Raw genomic sequence first — 8,714 nt, forward strand, 5'->3', positions numbered from 1 at the left:
TTTCCATGACACAATTATTAAAACTATACAGGCACTATATGACAACCCTACTGCTAGGATTAAAATCAATGGATATTTATCAAATAGTCTTACCTAGAAAGTGGCACGAGATAGGGTTGTGCATGATCACCGCTGCTCTTCGTATTATATCTGGAACCATTAGCTCACTACATCAGACAAAATAAAGATATCAGGGGAATTACTATTAAAGGGACAGAGCATAAATTGGCTTGTTATGCGGATGACATTTTGATCTATCTAGGGCAAAAAAAGTACTCTTTACCTAAATTGATGCAATCCTTTGAACAATACAGTCAATTATCAGGGTACAAGATCAACATAGATAAAACACAATTACGTTCATAACTATAGCTCACCAAGAGAAATGGAAAGTAGAAATCCTTGGGCATGGCAAACAGAGTCTTTCAAATATTTGGGCATCATTATGCCAAAAGATTTGGCAAAATTATCAGAATGCAACTATCAGCCTATATATAAAAGAATTAACGAAGATATAACAAGATGGAACCTAATTCCTTTTTCTAGTCTCAGTTCAAGGATTGAATCTATTAAAATTAACTCCAACATCTTCCCAACCGCTGAGGTCAGGCTCACTGGTCTATATTTTCTTCCCTGATGCCTTCATCCTTTTTTAAAGAGTGCAGTGACATTTGCAATTTTCCAGACCTCTGGCACCGTGCCAGTGTCCAATGATTTTTGAAAGATTATTGCTAATTCCTCCACAATCTTTACTGCGACATCTTTCAGAACTGTCATGTGCAGTTCACCTGGTCTGGATCACTTATGTATCCTTAGATCTTTCATCTTTTTGAGCACCTTCTTCCTTTAAATAGTAATTGCATTCACTACTCAGTGGGGTGTGTCAGGAATGGACAGGAGGAGGAGTATAGGAAACTGATACAGAACTTTGTGATATGGTGCAACTCAAACTACCTGCGTCTCAATATCACCAAGACCAAGGAGATGGTGGTGGACTTTAGGAGATCTAGGCCTCATATGGAGCCAGTGATCATTAATGGAGAATGTGTGGAGCAGGTTAAGACCTACAAGTATCTGGGAGTACAGTTAGACGAGAAGCTAGACTGGACTGCCAACACAGATGTCTTGTGCAGGAAGGCACAGAGTCGACTGTACTTCCTAAGAAGGTTGGCGTCATTCAATGTCTGTAGTGAGATGCTGAAGATGTTCTATAGGTCAGTTGTGGAGAGCGCCCTCTTCTTTGTGGTGGCGTGTTGGGGAGGAAGCATTAAGAAGAGGGACGCCTCACGTCTTAATAAGCTGGTAAGGAAGGCGGGCTCTGTCGTGGGCAAAGTACTGGAGGGTTTAACATCGGTAGCTGAGCGAAGGGCGCTGAGTAGGCTACGGTCAATTATGGATAACTCTGAACATCCTCTACATAGCACCATCCAAAGACAGAGAAGCAGTTTCAGCGACAGGTTACTATCGATGCAATGCTCCTCAGACAGGATGAAGAGGTCAATACTCCCCAATGCCATTGGGCTTTACAATTCTACCGCCAGGACTTAAGAACTTTTTAAAAGCTATTATTAATGCTTTTTGAGATAGTGATTTAGATGCATATCATATTTTTTTACTGAGTTAAGTATTGTATGTAATTAGTTTTGCTACAACAAGTGTATGGGACATTGGAAAAAAAGTTGAATTTCCCCATGGGGATGAATAAAGTATCTATCTATCTATCTATCATCTATCTATCATACACTTCAATATCTGGCACACAATTTGTGTCCTCCACAGTGACCAATGATGCAAAAATAGTCATTTAGTTCATCGGCCATCAACTCAGCCCTCGTTATTATTTCTCTGGCCTCGTTTTCCAGCGGTTCTCTATCCACTCACATCTCTATTTTATTTTTTTACATACTGAAAAAGCTGTTACTATTCACTTTGATATTGTTTGCTAGCTTGCTTTCATTTTTCGTCTTTCCGCTCCGAATGATTTATTCCATTACTATCCGTAGGTATCTGAAGTCTTCCCAATCCTCTACCTTCCTGCTAATTTTTGCTCTTTTGAATGCACTCTCTTTGCTTTTACAATAAATTTGACTTCTCTTGTCAGCCACAGTTGTACTATTTTGCCATTTCCATATTTCTTCATTTTTGGAATACATCTATCCTGTACGTTCCCTATTTTCCCCAGAAACTCACACCATTGCTGCTGCCTTGTTATCCCTGCCAGTATCCCTTCCAATTTATATTGGCCAACTCCTCTTTCATACCACTGTAATTTGTCAGGTCCGCATTTTCCTATCATATATCAAGTTGAACTCAATCATATTGTGATCAATGCCCCCTAATGGTTTTTTCTACCCTATGCTCCCTAACCACACCCCACCCTTCTCCATTTCAGTACATAACACACAATTCATTATAGCTGATCCCCTAGTAGGCTCAACGACAAACCAATTTCAAAAACCATCTCGTAGGCATTCAACAAACTGACTCGCTTGGGATTCCCCTTCCAAACTGATTTTACCAATTGACCTGCATATCAAAATCTACCATGACTAGTACAACATTATCTTTTCGACACGCCATTTCTACTTCCCATTTTAACCTGTGTTTTACATTTCTCCAACTGTATACAACTGTCAACAGTGTCCTTTTACCCCTATCGTTTCTTCACTCAACCCTCAAGGATTCAACATCTGCTGATCCTATGTCACATCTTCTTACTATTTTGATGCCGTTTTTACCAGCAAAACGAGGCCACCACCTCTACCTACCTTCTTATCCCTCCGATACAATGTGTAACCTTGGGCATTCAGCTCCCAACTATAACTATCCTTCAGCCATGATTCAGTTATGTTCACAACATCATAACTGACAACAGAACAAAAGATCATCCAGAAGTAAGTACTTCCTCTAGAAATAAGGTTGACATTGCATGTGTGTCTTAGCAGACGAATGATCCAGCGACCCGAGTTCAAGTCTTAACATTGTGGGATCTAAACTCAGCTAATACGCTGGGAAGTTCAAAAATAAATTGCGTTTTCAAATGTTCACCAAGTCAACAATTTTTCTATATTTATAATTTTGTATCATAACATAAATCTACTTGCGCAGGCATAGCATATCTTACTACAAATATACGGGACTTTAGTAAGATCACGTCTGAGGTGCAGTAGAATTTGTTCTCCATAAGACATAGTGGCTGTAGAGGGAGTTCCTTTCACTCGTTCCTAGAATGGCGGGCTTGCCACATGAAGAAAAGAGAGTCTATTCAAGCTCTCAAAGCAATGCCAATAATCTCATATTTCAACCCATACTATCAAAACTACTCAATAATTACCTCCAGTTTTTGTCATAAGCGGGGACGTGAGACTGGACACAAATGCAGGACGCAGACACGGAAGTACTAGGAACAGCGCAGGACAAAGCTAAAGAACAGGATAGGTGCAGACTGGGAACAAGGATCCAGGGGGTGGGGCGACTCCGAGCTCGAGACTGGACATGGACCCGGAGCCTGGGCCTTGGCTCAGGCTCAGACCCCCAAACCAGGCGAAGACGTGACCTGGCTGGAGTTCCAGACGTTCTTGGAGGCTAGGAGTTCTTGAAGCTAGCCTCCTGGGTGGGCCGCAGAACTCCTGGGCAGGACGCAGAACTCCCAGGCAGGACGCAGGGGGCCTGGGCAGGTCTCAGGACTCCTGGGCAGAGTGAGGGGCACAACCCAACAGAGGCGAGGGACGGGAAGGGAGATCAGTCTGGGGTGGCTCTAAGACTCGAAGTGGCTGGTAACCTCAGTGGGCTACAGAACAGAGAAATCCAGAAGTTACTGAATGATGTCACCTTCCACCAGTGGGTTACTCCAAGCAGAGACTGACAGAAGGACCCTCCAACTACGCTCAATCCCCGAGCCCCTTATATACACAGCCAACTGATGAGCATCAGGTGCAGATGCTTGAGCCCAACCGAACCAAAATGAGCATCAGGTGTGAATGCTTGAGTCCAAGCCAAAACGAGGGACAGTTGGAGGACCCAGAGTCCAGAGTCCACGGACCGGACCGGACCATGACAGTTTTGCTGTCATCCAATAAGTGAATGATCAAAATACTATCAACAATTACGTACATCAGGAAATTGAAGCATGTGGGAAAGTCACGAGACAACGGGTAAAAGCCTGTGGTCTGGTAACCACTCTCTAAGTTTAGGACAAACCAAGGTCTCAGGGCTATGATTCTGCAGGAAAATGTGTCACCCTATAGCTCCAGCACCGTGCAACTGTTCCAAGTTTACTGATAACTTCTACTAAGTAAAAATTTGCCTAGTGATGATTGATAGTGACTTGGGCTGAGAGAGGAGGTGACAAGGTGGCAAATGGGTGACAATGCGGAGCGGCTAACCACGTGGTAGCAAAACAGAAATTGGTCAAATTGGCATTTAATTAACTACTGTAAATTGATGGTATTGTGTTAGCGGTTGACAGAATCTGGCAGAATATTTATTAAAATTATGGGAAAAAGCATACAAATGGAATTTGTGTGGCATTATGAGTGAATAACTGATAGTCTCACTAAGCTGAATCGTTTATTTCCTTGACTTATTTTCTGGAACTCTATGATACATATTTGTCCTCTACTTTTGTGTCCACAATGAGCAACAGAGACAGAGATAGAGAGAGCGAGAGAGAGAGAGAGAGAGAGAGAGAGAGAGAGAGAGAGAGAGAGAGAAACAGATAGAGAGAGACAGACAGAGAGAGAGAAAGGGTGTCATTGCCACATGCACTGAAACAGAGGAAATTCTTGGTTTTGTATGGCATCCATACAGATCGTTTCTTCACATCAGTACATGAAGATAGAATAAGGGAAACAATTAAAGAATTAAAGCACGACTGTGCTGCGACACTCAGCTTGAACCACATCATCAAGTTCGCCGATGACACGACTATGGTGGTTCAGCAAGAACGACGAGTCAGCTTACAGAGAGGAGCTGCAGCGGCTAACGGAATGGTGCAGAAACAACAACCTGTCTCTGAATGTGAACAAAGCACAAGAGATGGTTGTTGACTTCAGGAGGGCACGGAGCGACCACTCCCCGTTGAACATCTCGGTAGAGATCGTTAAGAGCACCAAATTTCTTGGTGTTCACCTGGCGGAGAATCTCACCTGGTCCCTCAACACCAGCTCCATAGCAAAGAAAGCCCAGCAGCGTCTCTTTCTGCGAAGGCTGAGGAAAGTCCATCTCCCACCCCCCATCCTAATCACATTCTACAGTGGTTGTATTGAGAGCATCCTGAGCAGCTGCATCACTGCCTAGTTCGGAAATTGTACCATCTCGGATCGCAAGACCCTGCAACGGATAGTGAAGTCAGCTGAGAAGATCATCGGGGTTTCTCTTCCCGCCATTACAGACATTTACACTACACACTGCATTTGCAAAGCAAACAGCATTGGATCCCACACACCCCTCATACAAACTCTTCCCCCTCCTACCGAAAGCATTCGGGCTCTCACAACCAGACTATATAACAGTTTCTTTCCCCCAAGCTATCAGATTCCTGGACTAAACTGACACCTTACTGCCCTATCTTTATTATGTATTGTAATGCCTGCACTGTTTTGTGCTGTTTATGCAGTCCTGGGTAGGTCTGTAGTGTAGTGTAGGTTTTTTTTCTGTGTTGCTTTTTACGAAGATCAGTCTAGTTTTTGTACTGTGTAATGTAACACCATGGCCCTGAAAAACGTTGTCTCATTTTTACTGTGTACTGTACCAGCAGTTATGGTTGAAATGAAAAGAAAAAGTGACTTGACTTGAATGCAGAATAAAGTGTTGCCTTTGCAGAGAACAGCAGAAGAAAGGTACGAGGAGGTTATGTGAATAGGAAACTGTTTCGGACTGTGCGACAGGTTGCAGGCATCAAGTACTATGGTTGGCCGTAACAGTATCAGGGAGTGGTCGACAATGGAAAGCAAAGATAATGACCTATAAAAGTCAAACAGAGCAACGAGAGGAAGAATGGAGTTAGACCGAGCAATATCTTTGCCACTTTACAAATTATGTTCTGCCACATGTTATATTTAGTCAAATAAATAAACATTGCGGATGTTTCCTCATTCCCCTATTTTGAAAAAAACTTTTTAAATTCAGAATGACATTAAACCTTTTCTTTAATCTGCATGGTTACAAAGATATTGAACTGAAGTTCAACTACCCAAGTCAGTCATAGAGCACAGATACAGACCCTTCGGCCCATCTGTCCACTCCGACCAGAGCGATCTCCCTGATGGTTCCAGATGCCCACGTTCAGATCATAACTCCCCAAACCTCCCTCTTCTTGTGCCTATCAATTAGCAGCTATTTAATGTTAGAATTGTCTCCACCTCAGCCACTTCCTCTGGCAGCTTATTCCAACTACTCTCTAACCTCCCTGTAAACAAGTTCCAGCTGAGGTTTTCTTTTAAAGCTTTCCCCTTTTATCCTGTATCTGTACCCTCTAGCTTTAGACTTTCCAGCTCTGGGGGCAGGATTATAATTGTCCGGCTTATCTATACCCCCATTGTTTTAAATATTTCTACGTGGTCTCCACTTTCCTCCTACGAATCCTGCAAACAATAAATTACGCATAATAATATTCATCAGCTCAATAATTTCTCGCACAAGCTTTGAGTATCCTTCTACAAGAATATAGGATTTTAGGAAGACCACATCAAAAGTCCTGTGCAATTTGGTCTTCCTACCTAAAATAAGACATAATTTCTATAGAGGAAGTGCAGTGAAGATTTAGAAGACTGGTCCCTACAAAGGCGGGTCTGCCACAAGCGGAAAAAGGAATTCATGCCAGTTCTCAGAGCATTGCCAGTCTTCCCATATCACAACCCGATCTATCCCAACTACTTGCCAATTCTCTCCAGTTTACGAATCAGCGAAGGCACAAATTACCATCAATAATTACCATTCAAACATCTGGAATGGGAGGAAATTAAATCATGGGGGGGTTGGAAATCACAAAACCTCAATTAAAACATGGAAACAGACATTTCCGAGGTCAGGACAAACCAAGCTCACCAAAGCTCCGAAGCTGCCGGAATACAACAAATTCAATTTCTCCAAGTTTGCTGATAACTTCAAACTAAGTTCTGATGATCACAGGTAAATTGCACTGAAAGAGTGGGGGACACGGTGGCAAGTGGAGGATAATGTAGCATGCCTAACCACGTGGAAAAGAATCAATAAAGGAATACTGACTATTGCTTAAATACAGGGAGAGAGAAGGAGAGAGAGAGTGAGTGTTTGTGTGTCAGAGGGAGAGAGACAGAGAGACAGAGAGCGCATGCATCGGCAGTGAGAAAAAGATAATGTGACAATGTGGAGTGCCTAACCACATGGAAACGAATCAATAAAGGATAACTGACTATTGCTTAAATACAGAGAGAGAGAGAAAGAGAGAGAGAGAAGGAGAGAGAGAGTGAGTGTGTGTGTGTCGGAGAGAGAGAAAGAGTGCGTGAATCGGCAGTGATAAAGATATAATGTTCAAACGTGCCAAACAACCATTGTCCTGAAAAGATACTGTGATACAGCAGGTAGCAATTCAGCAGTTAAATAAAATGTTGGGACTTCATTTGAGCACAGCTTTTGTGAAAATTTATAATGTTGTGCTGTCAGGGCTGACAGCAGAGCAGCAATGTCATGGGTTTCTGGGGAAAATGAGGAAGGCGCAAGATAGATGCATTCCAAAATTGAAAAAATACTCAAATGGCAAAATAGTACAGCCGTGGCTGACATGGGAGTTCAAGTCAATTGTAAAAGCAAAAGAGAAGCCATACAGAAAAGCAAAAAATAGTTGGAAGACAGAGGATTGGGAAGCTTTTAAAACATACAGGGAGCAACAAAACAGAGTCTTTGGGAAGGAAAAGGTGAAATCTGAAAGCAAGCTGGCAAACAATATCAAAGTGGATAGCACCAGCTTTTTCATGTATGTAATGAACGAAAGAGAGATGAGAGAGGATATAGCCCCGCTAGAAACTGAGGCTAAAGGAATAATAACGGGGAACAAGGAAATGCAGATGAACTAAATTAGTATTTTGCATCAATCTGCAATGCGAAAAGCACCAGCAGTGTTCCACGTCTTGAATGGTGTGAGGGAAGTGAAGTGAATGCAGTTACCATTAAAAGGGAGAAGATGCTCAAAAAGCTGGAAGCCCTAATAGTCCATAAGTCAACGGACCAGATGAACTGCACATTAGGGTTCTGAAAGAGGTAGCGGTAGCGATTGTGGCGGCATTCGCAGTAATATTTCAAAAATTGTTGGATTCTGGCCTGCTGACAAAGCACTGGAAAATTGAACATGTCACTCCACTCTTTAAGAAAGGGGGAGGGCTGCAGTAAGTAAATTATCAACCAGTTAGCCTGACTTCAGTTGTTGGGAGGATGTTGGGTTCAATTAAAGATGAGGGTATGGAGTACTTTGTAACCCAGGACAGAGTCAGTACGGTTCCCTTCAGTGAAAAATAAACTTCAGGGATGTGATTCTGAGACTTTATAGAGTACTGGTGAGGTATCGTATTGTGATCTCTAAGATGAGGTGTGCTAGCATTGGAGCAGATTCAAATGAGCTTCACAAGGATGATTCCTGGAATGAAAGGTTTATCATATGAGGAACATTTGATAGCATTGAGCCTGTACTCACTGAAATTTAGGAGGATGAGGGTGGATCTCTTTGAAAGCTTTCGAAT

This window comes from Hemitrygon akajei, chromosome 2 (genome assembly GCF_048418815.1).
Source record: "Hemitrygon akajei chromosome 2, sHemAka1.3, whole genome shotgun sequence".
In the NCBI taxonomy this organism is placed as follows: Eukaryota; Metazoa; Chordata; class Chondrichthyes; order Myliobatiformes; family Dasyatidae; genus Hemitrygon; species Hemitrygon akajei.